The sequence below is a fragment of the Palaemon carinicauda genome, chromosome 35 (genome assembly GCF_036898095.1).
Source record: "Palaemon carinicauda isolate YSFRI2023 chromosome 35, ASM3689809v2, whole genome shotgun sequence".
Taxonomy (NCBI): Eukaryota; Metazoa; Arthropoda; class Malacostraca; order Decapoda; family Palaemonidae; genus Palaemon; species Palaemon carinicauda.
Genome location: NC_090759.1, coordinates 52,968,183 through 52,985,306, shown reverse-complemented (window position 1 = coordinate 52,985,306; position 17,124 = coordinate 52,968,183).

Sequence of the window (17,124 nt, the reverse complement as noted above, 5' to 3'; positions counted from 1 at the left end):
TACCATGTCTTGGTGATAGGCCTCGGAGCTCGGAACACAACAAACTACTTTAGCGCAGTTTGCCATAAAAGAGGGCCAGGGCGGAGGGAAAACGATAAAAGAGGCCTCTGCAAAACGTCTTCTGGCCTTTCTCAAACTGATGTTTAGCCGCTGAGAGCTGTGAAGTTGTTTGGTGCCTCGTTTGGGCCATTAAATCCCCCCGACAAACTAACAAGGGAAATATCGACGGGCGGGAAGACGCTTTGGGTGGGATGACAGGTGACGACCGGTAAGGAATGAGGAGCACAGATCTGGTCATAATTCACGTTTTGATAAGCTTGGTTAATGTTGTCAGCTAAATCGTTTCCTATGATAATAATAAAAATAATAATGATAATAATAATAATAATAATAATAATAATAATAATAGTAATAATAATAATAATAATATAATAACAATCATTATCATAATCATAATCATAATCATAATCATAACAGTTGTGAATGGTATTCACAATAACCCTTGATGGTTTTAAATAACAAAAGATGAACAGTTTTCAGAAATAGAAGTTTTGCCTGACATTATGGATGGAATCAGATACTAGTTATTTTTGTTGAGCAATTCATGAAACTATGTAAATAATGATCCGGAGTTTAAACCTTCCTAATTCAATGAAATGTTAAAAAGTATTTGTGAAAGCGCATATTTATTGCTTGACTTAATTAAAGAAATCTACTATCGCATAAAAAAATTCTCTTTGTTGTGTTGTGAAAATTTCCTCGCTGAATAACGTTTAATGAAATGATTCCTTAATGTACGTTAAATTTTCTCCATAATATGGAATAAAGTGATTCACGATCTTCAATTACTGATCTTCTTTGTTATGGCATGAATCTATCAATATTATTATCATCATCATCATCATCATTATTATTATTATTATTATAATTATTATTATTATTATTATTATTATTATTATTATTATATGGTTTCCTTACTGTTGTTGTTTTTATCATTTTTATTAGCATTATCATAACTATTGTCGATATCAATATTATGATTGTGGTTTCTTCTGCTGCTTATGAGGATGAAGCCCTCATTCTAACACGCTTCATATTGCGTACATCTTACATTTGTAAATAAGTATTTATGGAAATAAATCACTCTCTCTCTCTCTCTCTCTCTCTCTCTCTCTCTCTCTCTCTCTCTCTCTCTCTCTCTCTCTCTCTCTCTCTAGACCACCAGTTAAGTAACAAGAACCTGACCTCCTTGAAGGACCCCCGAAATAAACCTCTGTTCAAGTGTCATGTGCGATGTCGCTGTGGTGCCGATGGTCGTCCCATTAACGACTCTCCAAAACTTACAACCTTTTCGAGGCTCTACTCAATGGATACTTGAGGCAAACACTTTTTGGGCTCCCTGACATTAATCTAAAAGCGTAACTCCGGGTAGGGGTCAGTATATACATATATATATATATATATATATATATATATATATATATATACATATGCGTGTGTGTGGGTGTGTGTCTTTATTTTATCACATAACACTCGAACGCTCGTGCTTTTAATATTTTCCAATAAACCACACATACCAAAGGATATCGAATTGACACTACAATGAGATCTTAGATCCATAGAGGGTTTCCTTTAATGCTAAATATTTTTGGCTGGCCAAGGATTCGAACCTATGACCGATAGACATTAGAATTTTAGCCCACACGACTGTTTAGAGAAATAAGAATTGATTCCGGTTTTGTTGCGTTTAATCCTGACGAATTCTGAATTTGTACGTAGAATCGAAATCAACCCATTTACACCATCACAGCTATATAGTAGGAATACAACATTTGGCTGTTTAAGATCATTTTAGCTCTAACACTTGTTATTTTCATTTTTGAATAACCCATATTTGGTTGTATATATATATATATATATATATATATATATATATATATACACATCTATACTGTATATAATGTACATATATATATATATATATATATATATGTGTGTGTATATATATATATATATATATATATGTGTGTGTACGTATGTGTACATATATATGTACATATACACACATATATATATATATATATATATATATATAAATATATATGCTGTATATATATGTATATATACATATATGTATACATATATATACCCCCTGTATATATATGTATATATACATATATATACATATATATACATTTATATGTATATATATATATATATATATGTGTGTGTGTGTGTGTGTGTAAACAGTCAGTGGCTGGCATAATGCATTCAGAAAGAACAAGCCGACTGGTTGCGTTCAAGCCATGTAGGTTTCTACAAAAGGTGTGTAAAGATCAATGACTAAACGAGGTAGGTTCCGTACATTCAGATTTGTCTATGTTCGATAGGAAATGAGGGTTCCACGTACTAAAAGAATCCCGGACAAGAAAAAAAAAAAGTGTTTTAAGGCTTTAATGTTGAATTATGAAGAATCTTTCACTCTAAATATGTTTGTTGTTTTTCTTTGAATATAATTTTTTTGATTTTGACAAAGTTTTCTTTTTAAGGAATATATGAATTAAAATGAACACACCAAATGTTTAACGCGGATAGAGATTGGATAAATCACTTACTTACTTTACTTTGATGGCTACTTTTCCGGCCCCATACAGCAAGGGAACCCCACTCTCTACAGGACCTCCACTGTCGTTTTACCGTGTTTGTTCAGAGTATTTAACGTTTCATATCGTGTATTATTCATTTACTGCTAAATCGCCGATGTCAAAAGACTTATGATAATAAGAAAGTCTTCAGTTTCCTCTTGAAAGCCTTAATATCTTAAATCATTCGAATGTTTCGTGGGAGCTTGTTAAATAGTCAAATAGAATTGTTGAAAGGAATAAACTTGACTGCTTCGTCAGTAATTTGCTTGAATTATAATTACATTATTCCAAAAAGAAAAAAGAAAAATACCGAAAAACAATTTCAGAAAATTTCTAAATGCAATTCGCTCAAGAATAATAATAAAAAAAAAGAAATTAAAACCATCCGTGCTATTAGAGGAGTCCTCTCGTAAACGAAATCATACACATGATCATAATAAAATATTAAATAGTAAAACTAAGAAAACAAAAAAGAAAAAACTAATAGAAATATAAATACAGTTGTCAACAGATGTCCATTAACTCTTCTCCAAGAAGGTTGTGAAGAACTTATTCCTTCGATTTTCACACTCTGACGTGTTCATCACGTTCTGCCCAACAGATGAGGGCGTCACTCAAGGCTGGTTTCTTAACTATTTCTACTCTTTCTTTGTTGGGTTTTGTTTCTTAATGCTGATGTGTCATCGGAGACCCGAGGCGTGGCCTTGGTTAATGTTGCTATAATAATCGTTGTATTTTCGTTTTGCTTGCAAATTAATTCTTGTATCATTATTATCATTATTATTATTATTATTATTATTATTATTATTAATAGCTAAGCTACACCCCTATTTGGAAAGGCAGGATGCTATAAGCCAAAAGGTTCCAACAGGAAAAAATAGCCCAGTGAGGAATGGAAAAAAGGAAATAAATAAATTACAGGGGAAATGATGAACAATTGAAATTAAACACTTTAGGAACGGTAGCAACATTAAAACAGATCTTTCATATATAAACTATAAAAAGAGACTTATGTTATATTGTAATTTTTTCTATTTTGTAGGGGGAAGCTTGTGCATACACGCACCATCAACGCTAATATAAATGAATTGCTCATACCTTATTGCTATTATATGTATGTGAGAACACACACATGCACAAACAAACAAATAAACTTCATAGTCCACCTCTTAAGCAACTTCCTCTGGAATAGATATAATTTCCTGTTCTTTTTCTATTATCAAATTTAAGCACAAGGTGAATCAATGTTTTACGAATCCATTTCATTTATCTTCTCTTTTTGGTTTGGTCTTTCATGTCCAATTTAAAATCAAATCATTTCTTTCTGATTTTTTTTTTTTGTTTCCTTTGAGAACTATTCCAAGAGATTTTGTGGTAAAATATAGATAGCAGATATTTCCGAAAACGTAATTGATGAGAGAGAGAGAGAGAGAGAGAGAGAGAGAGAGAGAGAGAGAGAGAGTTGGGGGAAAACATGAATGAAATTATATTAGGAATACTTTTTGTCTATTGTTAGTTCATTTTTGGGGAATTGAAAAAACTTGTACTATTCACTTTTAATCCAGTTACTGTAATAAACAACAAAAACAGATATGTTGATAATAATAACTGTAACAATGATGATAAAAAGTTATTATTATTATTATTATTATTATTATTATTATTATCATTATTATTATTATTATTATTATTATTATCATTATTATTATTATTATTATTAAAGCAATTGATGAAAAAAGTGTGAATATTCACTATATCATCTATACACTCTCTCTCTCTCTCTCTCTCTCTCTCTCTCTCTCTCTCTCTCTCTCTCTCTGTGATACAGATATTCTAAAACATGAAAGCAAAATATTCACATGAAAAATATTACAATCAAACTCAATATATGTCACCTGAGAAAAAAAGATTCTCTCATAAAATGAAAATATCTTTAGACTAACGTGACACTCAATGACAATTTGGCCTAATCTTCAAAGTGACTATTATCGAATATTCATTCCGACGTAAGTTGCCTGAAAGATAGTTTAATGGAGTGTGCCCTAGATTTGATCTCTCATTTTATTCCATTTTAAAGGAAGAGTTGAGGTTTAATAGTCTCTTGCATTTCTGTAGGTAATAAAACTGTAAGTTTCAATATGTCTATTTTAAATTCAATAATATTTTTTTTATGATTTTTGTTAATATTAGTCTTTTAATACTGATATATCCTCTGTGCCATGGTCTTCCAACGTTTTGGCTTAGAGTTCTCAGACACGCTTTTATATTTGTCTCTTTATTTCATTTTCTTACTGGGCTCTTTTCTCTGTTGGGGCCCTTTGGCTTATAGCATCCTGTTTTTCTTTCTGTGATTATAGCTTAGCAAATAATAATAATAATAATAATAATAATAATAATAATAATAATAATAATAATAATAATAATAATAATAATATTGCAAGAGACGCTCCCGAACGTTACTTGCCGTTCTTAAGTAGGAACCCAGGGTACCTGTCCTCTTACATAAGGGGGCATTAAAGAGAGAGGCTAAATGCGAAGTTGATTAACAATAAGATATCACAGTTACGCAGGAAGATGGACATATGACCTCGCTAACACTTGTCCCTCATTATTACCTTTATAGGAAAACACATATTCTTAAAAATCAAGTACCTCTCACGGCACTTTTCCATGAAATTCCCTGCCAATAATTGCATCAACAACACTTTCCTTGTTGGTTATTTTTGCAACAAAATCCATAACCACAACCCCCCTCCCTTAACCTAATCCAGTTTCGCACACATTCAGATATTCCGGAAGCGTTCACTTTTTCACGTTTTTTAATTACTATAACATTCATTCTTGTTTTCACTTTTTACAAAAGGGTGTCTTTCTGCATGGTTTGAAAAACTTGGGACTATATTCTAAGGTCTCCCAAAAACTAGGTAATCTATATAAATTGTAGGAAACAGTGCCAGGAAGATAATTGCAAGGTTTGATTACACATCGTGACACTGGCATAAGTGCCAAAGCGTACCAAATAGAATTGCTGCTTAATGTACAAACACTCAAGTATTACACTCGTGTACACTATTCTATCTGTTGCCTTATTTCATTTCTTCACTGGGCTATTTTCCCTATTGGAACCTTTGTGCTTATAGCATCCTGCTTTTCCAACTGGTGTTATAGCTTAGTTAACAATGCTAATAATAGTAATATGCCTTGTATCTGTCAGACTACTTTAACTTTCCCTTCCTTGGAATTAATCTATCAATCTACATCTCTCTCTCTCTCTCTCTCTCTCTCTCTCTCTCTCTCTCTCTCTCTCTCTCTCTCTCTCATTTTGGATCAGACTTTAAAAAGAATGAGCTATGTGTCGTTTCCACGGCGCCCCTTCTTTCCTTCACCGTATATCAGTCCACGATTGTCCACTTGACAACTTCAGTTAGCAAAGGTTGCGTGGGGCTTTTTCTCCATCACTCTCTCACGTGCTATCCTCTTGTGGTTTCGGGGACATCAGGTGGTCCCACATCTGACCCGGAATACGAGAGGACATGAGAGGTCGTAAAAGATTTGAGAGAGAGAGAGAGAGAGAGAGAGAGAGAGAGAGAGAGAGAGAGAGAGAGCTCTATCAGTATACACATTTTATTTATAAAGGTTTCCTTCCTTCTCAACACCAGCAACCACACTCAATAGGTTATTAATAACCATATTGTAGTTCCTTTCGTTAGGGTATCGAAGTTATAATCACTATGGAAGAATGAATATCTTATATCTTATGGATCGTTTGACCACAATGTTTTTGTTCTTCCTACCTCTTTCGTTTTCCACGTGGTTATGACCCACAACAGTCAACTAACAACTAGGTACACAATTCACTACCTAGATGAACAGATACATTTTGAATTTTATGTAACGTGTCTAATTGTCCCTCCCTATCCGATTCGAGATTCACTCAAGCAAATAATAGTTGTAAGATAGCTATTAAATGGATCAGACTTTTAGTCAATCTTACTTCATTTAGGAACTTGAGGCCAAAGGGACTGGGACTCCACAAGGTTGACGCAAATCTCAAAGGAGATTCATTCATACTTAAGAGGGAAACTTCAATTTGGGGAAAAGTCGATTTCTTTTGGAATTTCAATTTCACAGTGAGGGGAAAAGGCGAGGGGTAAATAATTGCTTTCCAATGCTTGTGGTCAGACCTGGCCTGAGATGGTCGCCCTAATTTACCAGTAAAATTCCTCCGTCTTTTCGAGTTGGTCTATTTTGGTTCCCGTAACCACAAACACAAAGAATGAAGAAATTGGAAACTTTTTCTTCAGTATTTTTATCCTGACCTCCCAGGTCAACAGTGACCCCCCATAGCGCTGGAAATTGTATTTTGACATTTGAACTTTAGCATTTATATAAATGTATTTCTAACCATAATTCATATATTGATAAAAATAGTAATAATATTATGGCCATAATGGCAACTATGCAATAAGTCATTACTTAAAAAACAATAAATATTATCAACTAGTGTACGCAATTGGCAAAAAATGACGGCTAAATATTTATTTTGATATACACACATGCACACGCAACTCCTTCTCCTCAGGGTATGACTACTCCCTCTCTCCCCTACCTAAAGGACGGGAGAGCTGAGCATGGCCGAGATGAAATATATATATACAGTATGTATATATCTATAGACATATATATATATATATATATATATGTATATATATATATATATATACATATATATATATATATATATATATGTGTGTGTGTGTGTGTGTGTGTGTGTATACATATACATATATATGTATATATACATATATATATATGTATATATATATATATATATATATATATATATATATAGCGCCAAACAATCGAATTGCTCTTTCATTTATAGGGGAGATAATTTACCTACAGGTCTTTATTTTTCGCTATTTAATTTTCTTTAAAAGGCACTAAAAGGAATAAACAAATTAAAATAAGATACTGAGGAACCTATCCACCGTAAGTCACTTATAACAGTATTCTTGCAATTTAGCGCAATTGCAATAAAGCATTCCCTCTACTCACAAACAGGACATTACTACTACAAACATCAACAGGTTACATAAAAAGCAAAAACACCTAACAATTCAAACATGACAGCAGTGAAATCTGCACATGCAAATGACTCTTAATTTACCATTATATAAGGAGAGAGAAATCACATACCGCATTGATTTATATGGAAGATAAAGTGTAACTGTGTCGTGATTCATGAATTCAGATGTGTCGAGTAACTCAGTGAATGTTATGTGAATCTTGCTGTCAAGTACCAGATGAGTAAGCGTATTTGATAGATGGTTTGTATTAGATTTTATTTTCTGTAATAATAATAATAATAATAATAATAATAATAATAATAATATCACTCACAATAATCATTAGCAATAACAATAACAGTATTGTTGGTAATGATAATAACGTTAATAATAATAGTAAATTAGAAAAATCAAAGGCAAATAATTCAATAACAGCAATATTATCAATGATTATAATAACATTATTGATGTTCATTATATCAGTCCTTTCTTTGTTCAAGAGAGAAGAATCTTGTGTTACAATGTTCACGTTAACTAACGAGCAAGGGTCTTGTTTAGTCATTGTTCTTGGAAACTGTCCTGTTTCCTTTGTGTTTACGTTTTAACGTAGTCGAAGGCTTGCGCTCCGCCTTTTGACGACTCGTACCACTTGTTGTGAATAGTTACACAGTATAGCTGAAGTGAAGTGGATTTATTAAAAAGTACTGGAATCGTAAATGAGTACATTACGTGACAGCATGTTTGTGATTAGTTTATGACAACTATATACCTGATGCTATATTGGCAATCACTCTATCTACAACATGATAGTATACTGAAAATTTATTCCATGTAATGCATACTTCAATGCTGGTGTTCGAGGCCCAATTGTCGATTCATGTGTGGTTAAAACCTTCGTGAAGATGTTATAATCATAATCATGGGTGATTTCTGTGATGAAATTATGATAGTGTATTTAATAATTAAACTGCAGTTGGTAATTATTTGTGCCGTGGACGATATGGAATCTCATATGTGTCTAATGCATTACTGATAGAATTTGATAAATTTTGTACGTAACAGATATCTTATTTTAATCGGATTATGGTCATCAAACAGCTGTTGAGATATTCACACCAAATTCTAAAGAACACCAACATCGTGCCATATTTGATGACAAATTACAACTATTACTCGAATGATGTTATGTGCGAAAACAGCGTCACACACACAAAAAAAAGATGGGAACCAAAATTGAATTGGGCCCACTACGTGATTTACTTTGCTTCTCCTACCAAAACCTGCTTATTGACAACCTTTATCCCAAGACTTTGCAGTTATAGAGGGCATAGTATTACTATCAACCAGATAGGAAATACCGGCATACCTTTAAAAAAACAAGGAATTACACTCCTGGGTGATTTTTTTTATGCAGATAAGGTCTACCACCACCTTAACTTGAAACGTTGATTAGTCTCCAAGTTCTTGCTGTCTAAATCGAGTACAAATAAAGATTGTTTAAATTTATTAATCATACTAATTACCCGTAAGTATGAATGTATTTATAAACTTTGATGTGCGTTTTGTTTTATAATTGCCAGAGCATTATTATTATTATTATTATTATTATTATTATTATTATCATTATTATTATTATTATTATTATTATTATTGTTGTTGTTGTTGTTGTTGTTATTAGTATTATTATTATTACTCTGCGGTGGAGGCTCTCTTTCAAACGTGTTGAATTTAACAAAATAGCTACTTTCTTTCAGCATTGTTTACTTTATAAGTCATTTTCGGAATTTTCATTATTATTTTCAAATGCAAAATAAATAAGAAAATAGACGGAGTATCCTAAAATTAAAGGTCTCTGAAGCAGCGATATGGTTTACTTTAACATATTATCATTTTATCTTTATCTTTATTTTTATTTTCATTGCGCTTCATCATATTGAAATTGATAAACGCCATCAATTTTTAAATCCCTTTCCGGACTACTTCGGAAACCAGATCCCGTGTTGCGTTTAGACAATATTAATATATAACAACATTAGTATAAATAATGTTTCAATTAAACGAAGTTATTTATTTGGTTTGTAGTATCGTTATACATTCCAGCGTCTTACATGAAATTTCTTCACTGATTTTCGTGAAATGTGATAGAAAGGTAACGCTTGGTCTTCTTAATATTTGATTCACATCAACATAATAATGAACTTTTTTCGACCTCATAACGAAAATAAAACAGCCAAATTAATAAACATTATTATTATGACCTTTTGTTTATAATGATTTCATGAAAAATTATTATTATTTAATTTTTGATGATTTAAAGCTAAATCATCTTTCCAATTCTTATACATTTTCAATATGTTACCTTGACGTCATGGGACATCAGTAAGAAGTAGCAGACTATTTTATAAAATTGATAAATTCTGGTTTAGTACATTTTTGAAAGAATTGGTGTAACAGGAAGTGGCGCGGCTCATCATGAAATGTATGCTATTTTGAAATTTTAACATGGGATTGAATGTCTCGATAATTAAAACAAAAATTCATATGAAGATATCATCATCATCATCATCACCTACGCAAATTGACGCAAAGGGCTCAGTTAGATTTCGCTAGTCGTCTTTATCTTGAGTTTTAAAATCAATACTTCTCCATTCATCATCCCCTACTTCACGCTTAATAGTCCTCAACCATGTAGACCTGGGTTTTCCAATTCTTCTAGTGTTAATTCCAGTTGAATGTTTGGTGAACTAATCTCTCTTGGGGAGTGCGAAGAGCATGTCCAAACCATCTCCATATACCCCTCACCAGGATCTCATCCATATATGGCACTTGAGTAATCTCTTTTTTAGTTTCATTTCTAATCCTGTCATACCATGGAAATATAGTTATTGAAAAAATATTTCAACACACTCATAATAAATCCCGAACATTCTTTCGCCTCTGAAGCTGTTCGGTAAAATCTCTAAAGCTGTTGAGAGTATATTGCTTCCATGTTCTAAAGGATATGTTCATGATTTTACACATCATTGTCCCTGAGCTTAAAAGAATATCATTAATCTTCCTGAAAAAAGTTATTACAAAAATTAGATGTGCCACAGATGACTTACAGTCAAATTTCCACCAGGTTTTTATATCATAAAAAGTATCAGAATTCTGTATTGCGTCTAACACCAAAAACAAGTTTTCGGCTTGGTCAAGTATTTTGACTTTTGAAATATTGAAAAATATTACACCTAATTACAGAATTACAAATAAAGAAGAGAGAATATTCTCTGGCATTCCGATATTCAATGATTATCACGAATAATTATTGAGATTTACTTGTTTATTATTATTATTATTATTATTATTATTATTATTATTATCGGTATCACCATCACCATCACCATCACTATTATTATTATTATTATTATCATTATCATGAGATCGTTGGATTATATCTAATTAAGGAACAAAGGAAAGATTCCCATAGAATTGTACCATCGAAATGATGTATATCCTCCTCTCTATCTTTCTCTCCACCTTCGACAGCATCTCTATCCCGACCTTCCTCCTGGTTCTTGCGAGCGATGATGGGAGCCATTAATTGCCAGTTCAATCGACGAAACATATTTGCGAACCAGGTACACCGAGTTATTACCTGCGTTTGTACGCTAATTTGAAGCTTTATATTGAATTATTCGCCCTTTCACGAGATCACAAGGTGTGTTGTTTCATATTTATTACATGTCATACTTCGTCCCCCTTTCATAATACTTTCAACATTTTATATTTTTTATTTTTTTTTACTTTTGTCTGTGGTACTGAGAAGACCTCTTCTTCACGCCTTTCTTGCTGAGCGCTCATTGGTTGGTTTTGGCAGGCGTGTAACAGCGTCTCCTCAGCAAGCTGAACGTCAGCACGATATCATTCTGAAAAGCCATTGGTTAGTTTAGTAAAGATCCATTTCCTTCATGAGTGGATAGTACATCAAACGCTTCGCCATCCAATAATTTTGGTAGATGATGCTTCAGAGGCCAATCAGACGCTTGTCTGTGAGCCCAACCGTTCTGATCACTGAGCTTCTATGCTTTAGCGTTGCCCTCCGCCTTCAGAGAGTTATGACGCCCTATCGCGAAATCTCACAAACATCAGAAAATATTTTCGGAGGGTATTTGGGGGTACGCTGGGCATCCGCTGGTTCTGAAATTAGTGCCAATTACTATCGCCGAATCTGGCATGGTTGTTTCACACCTAACCAAGGAAGGAAAATTTAAGGAATCTTAATTTCTCTGGCCACTTATTTTACCGTAAGAGATACATCGTGAATGAACGGGCAGATTTGCGATTTACTTTGGCATCCTGTCTAATATGATCGTGAATTAATGAGTTGAGTTACACAACGCATATTGAAGTGTGTCTCTTCTTAATCGGGGTACTAGTTTGCAAAAACTGTTTGGGCTAATGGTCTACGGACTCGTAACGTTACTGGTTTATAACTTATTGGGGAAACATCGCTGTGTTATTAATACATTTTATTTTGTACTTTGTTTATATACATACCACAATGAGATAAGGAAGGATCAGTGGGTGTCATGGCCCAGGGGTTCAGAAATATCTGTGTATTTTCATTTAGTTATGTCATTAAAAAGAATAGGCCTATAGCTCGGGAACACATATTATTGAAAATCTGGTTTGGTTTTCAGAATTGCTGCAATCAAAGACAAGTTCATGGAAACTCAATTGCTAATGATTATTTAGGAAATGTTTATTTTTTCGAATACAGTATTTTATTCAATAATTTTGAAAGAAATTAGAAACGCAAAATTCTTGTATTATGTAGGCCTACTATTTTAATAACCTTTCGAGAACATATATATATTACAAAATGATAAAAACGTATCAATCCAAAAGATGTTTGCGGTTTGCATGCTCGTTTAGTTGCACACGTGAGTAAAAAAGTATTTTTGAGTTCTTTGCATTATGAATTTGTGAGTTTTTGAAGTTCTTAAAGGCCACAACTATCTCCCAGAACACACACACACACACACACATATATATATATATATATATATATATATATATATATGTATGTATATATATATATATATATATATATATATATATATATATATATATACTGTGTGTATGTATGCATGTATATACTGTATATACATATATGCATATATATGTATATATACACAGTATATATATATATATATATATATATATATATATATATATATATATATATATATATATATATATATATATATATATATATATATACACACACACACAAAGGTTTACAAAGTTCCTAGAACAATTTTGCACACGATCTGGTTGGGTTGTCCCGAAAATAAGTGCCTTGACTTTATCTTAGCATCTCCAGAACGCGTTTCATCCTTTGTTTCCCCTCCTTTGGTCTATTTCTACCGGAGACTCATTCGTCTTCAGAGGGGTCCATCTCTCCCCCCACCCCCCTGCTTTCTGTGCACACTTTGGCTTCTCCAATAATAATAATAATAATAATAATAATAATAATAATAAAAACAACAACAACAACAACAGTAATAGTAATAGTAATAGTAATAGTAATAGTAATAGTAATAGTAATAGTAATAGTAATAGTAATAATAATAATAATTAGCCATCATTATTTGGGTGTCCTTTTGTTTTATCAATCTTATTTCAAGATTATTAAAGATGTTTGTTTTTATTTACAGATATTTGTTGCGTTGACGACAAGTATAAGGATGGTCTATTCAACTTTACAAATGTGAGTACCTGTATATTTGTCGTTAATATTAATAATAGTAAGGATTATTATTTTATTTATAAATATGGCTATTATTGTTGTTATTGATGTTGTTATGGGTGTTATCATCTTTATGATGATTTTATCTAGTGATAATTTTAGTAGTTGGTATATTCCTATCATATAGTCTAATTGTTCTATTAAGATAAGGAAATGAATATCTCTGTGATCATACATTCTATAGACGATAAGTAATAGTATGCATATGAATGATTCCACCTGGATAATTAGATTATTATCGTTCACTTAATTTGCATTTAGCGAGTTTTAAAGATGCTGACCCCCCCCCCCCAAAAAAAAGGGAAAACAGAACTCTTATGAATATTATAAAGCTAGCAGAGTTCCTTTCGAAATGACAGTTTTTGGGCTTAGTAATCCCTCAGAGAATGTTTGATAATTTATGATTGATGTTCGGCTCGCAAACATTTTAGTGCAAATTTTTTAGAGCAAAGACAGTATTATCATTACCATTATCATTATCATTATCATTATTAACAAGCCAAACTGATACCCGTGTTGGGAAAGGGGCCTCAATAGTGGAAGCCGCATTGAGCTCTAAAGAAACAGAGAAATTATTACCTTACATAAAAGAAAGATACTGAGAGAATGCCATTGAAGACAGGTAGGCTGCGCGAAAGGAAAAATAATTAGGCAATGTAATTTGTTCGGATGTAAAAGTCATTTTTTTTTTTTTAATCGTCTTTCAATTGGGAAATCAATTCGCTTTGGTCGTTCTGCTTGGTATCTTTATTATGGGGATAATCTTTTTTACCGGCTCATTTTCAGGAGTCATTATTTTTTTCTCTTTTTTTTTTTTAGAAACAATTTTTTAAATCGTCTAACATTTTCGAGTGCAGATCTAAACCGAATATCGTTTGCTCGTAATTATAATTAAAGAACATTCTAATTCAATAAGACACCTGGATCCCCCCCCCCCCATAGCCTATTATTTGAATCTCTTGATTAAAATAGGCTTTAATCCATCGTAAAAATATTCCGTAATTCAGGTTTGAAAATAGGTTTTTTTCTGCGAGAAGTTTTTTTTTTTTTTAGAAGGCAGAGATTCAATTGCTTAAGAAAAAAATGCTGTTAGCTACGTCAAAATTTATTGCTACTGGTATCCAACAATATCACCCAATATGTTCTCGTGAATTGATTAGTCTAATTTTAATTTGAATTTTTCTTCTTTGATCTTTGCTGAAGTGAAAATAAGCATCTCACTGTTTAAATTTGCACTTTGGGATTACTTTGTAATAATAGAGATTGAGCTAACTTGTTTAAGGTTTGGGTTCGATATATATTTTCTTAAAGCCTTTCATCAATAATAATAATGATGTATTTTGTTTTAGTTTGAGGTCATATCCCATGTTTTCTCTTTAATTACTGTTATGTGCATTAATGATTTAATGTATCTATGCTGATTGCTAGTTATTTCTTATAATTTTTACTCAATTTTTATGTGCATTTTTATTGCTTTATTTTAGTAGCTTATTTATATATATATATATATATATATATATATATATATATATATATATATATATATATATATATATATATATATATATATATATATATATATATACACAAATATATATATATATATATATATATATATATACATATATATATATATATATGTATATATATAAATGTATATATACATATATAAATATATATATATATATATATATATATATATATATATATATATATATATATATATATATATATATATCTATATATACATATATATATATAAATATATATATATATATATATATATATATATATATATAATTTTCTTGTGCTTAAGAATGCATGCCCCATATCTCATAAGTTATATTAACATTATTTCTTGAATTATGTTAGCAGGTGTTTTTCCTATGTTTCTTATTCCTTATATAAGTTTAATCTTCTCTTCTGTTCATATTTCACATTGGCTTAGCATGTATCGTTCATCCTATTTTCATAACGCATTTCGCTTATTCTAATTTCCTATCATATGCAATTAGAATTCATGTATTATGAGATGCGTAACCTTTACCTTTAAATTTGAATACTTATGGAATGAGTATTTATAGAAAGTTATAGAATTCCGGTTATCTTTTGTTACTTATAAAACCAAAGTCTTACGTAACTTCTCTGAGTTCTTTTATTCCTAGGTGTTGAAGTTGCCTTCTCCATATACAAGACTAAAAATAAACCATCATTGCATGGCAATAAAGCAAACGGAGAGGTTAAAGAGTTTCCCCTACTCAGTGGGAATAAAGGTTGGCGAGGCATTATTCTTATTTCCTTGCGGAAAATGAATACCCCCTTCGTTCTGTAGCGCCGCGAGATCGGAGAGATAACAAGAGGAAAAAGCGTGACTTATGTAGCGTGCGAAAGGTATTTGTTTTGGCAGAATTCAAGCCAGCAAGAAGAGAGTGAGACGAGCGGGGGCAATATTTATGGTCTCTCCTGCACGCCAAGCATGGAACATACACTGTGAAGCCTCACTGAGTGCACGTGGGCGTACTGGTGCAGGTGGCTGAGGCTAGGCTATGTTGTAAAGGGCACTGCGGGCGTGGCTTCTCGCAAGGAGAGGGGAAAAGTGGCGGTTTTCGATGGGTGACGCGAGCGTTTAATTCGGAAGGTGCAGTTGGATGCGTTCATTAACGACTTCTATGGATGGTGTCGATAATACAGAAGGTTATTCTGTGTTTTATTCACCGTTTCAGTTGGTAAACGAAATGACACTTTATTGGAAAATATATATCAAATGAGAGTTCACTAATTGTCCAATTCTAGGTAACTTGAATGTTTGTGGATCGACATCATCTCGAAATCTAGTCGCTGAAAACGAGACAGGGGAGAGAAAAAAAAAGCAACATAGGCGTCTTAATCAACAGCTGAGTTTTTGTCAGCAACTATCAACGTTAATTAATGTCTTTCCGGTATGATAATCTAGCACTTGTCAACCGGTTATTTCAGAAATAAAAAAAATGTAGGGGAGTTTATTGGACTTTCTAGATTTTTTCCCCGCATTTTCTACTTTTTTTTTTTCTTTTTTTGGGGTCCATTTAAAGGACACGCCGGAAGTTCGCGAGGAATGAATGAAAAAAAAATCGGAATATATCTTGTTCATCCAATTTTCGGCTTATCGCAATTATAGTAATTTTTTTTGACAATGTTTAACACTAGGTGCCTGTCTCCGTTAAATGAATGTAGCAATGAATAGAACATAAGACATGATTAATGAGCAGTAAATTACATTCATAGCTGCATGAGACTTTCACAATATGCTCTGTTTTTTTTGTTTTTTTTTTTTTTTTTGCAGCAACAACAGCAAGAATAATAACACTTAATACTATTGTTAATAATCATGATAGCGATAACAATATTGATATTGATAAGCACAACGATAAGACAATAATAATAGTAATATGTATGGCATTTCTTAGATAACAAATTCCTTTCTAGCAGAATGCTATTCTTTCTCTTTGAATAAAAGTTAAGGCTGCATGAGGTAATTTCAAAATTTATCTATGTTGCCAAGTCTGTTAGGAATAAATAAAACGAATTATGTTTTAAATTTTATCATCCTTGGTTTAGTTCATTAAGACTTCAGAAC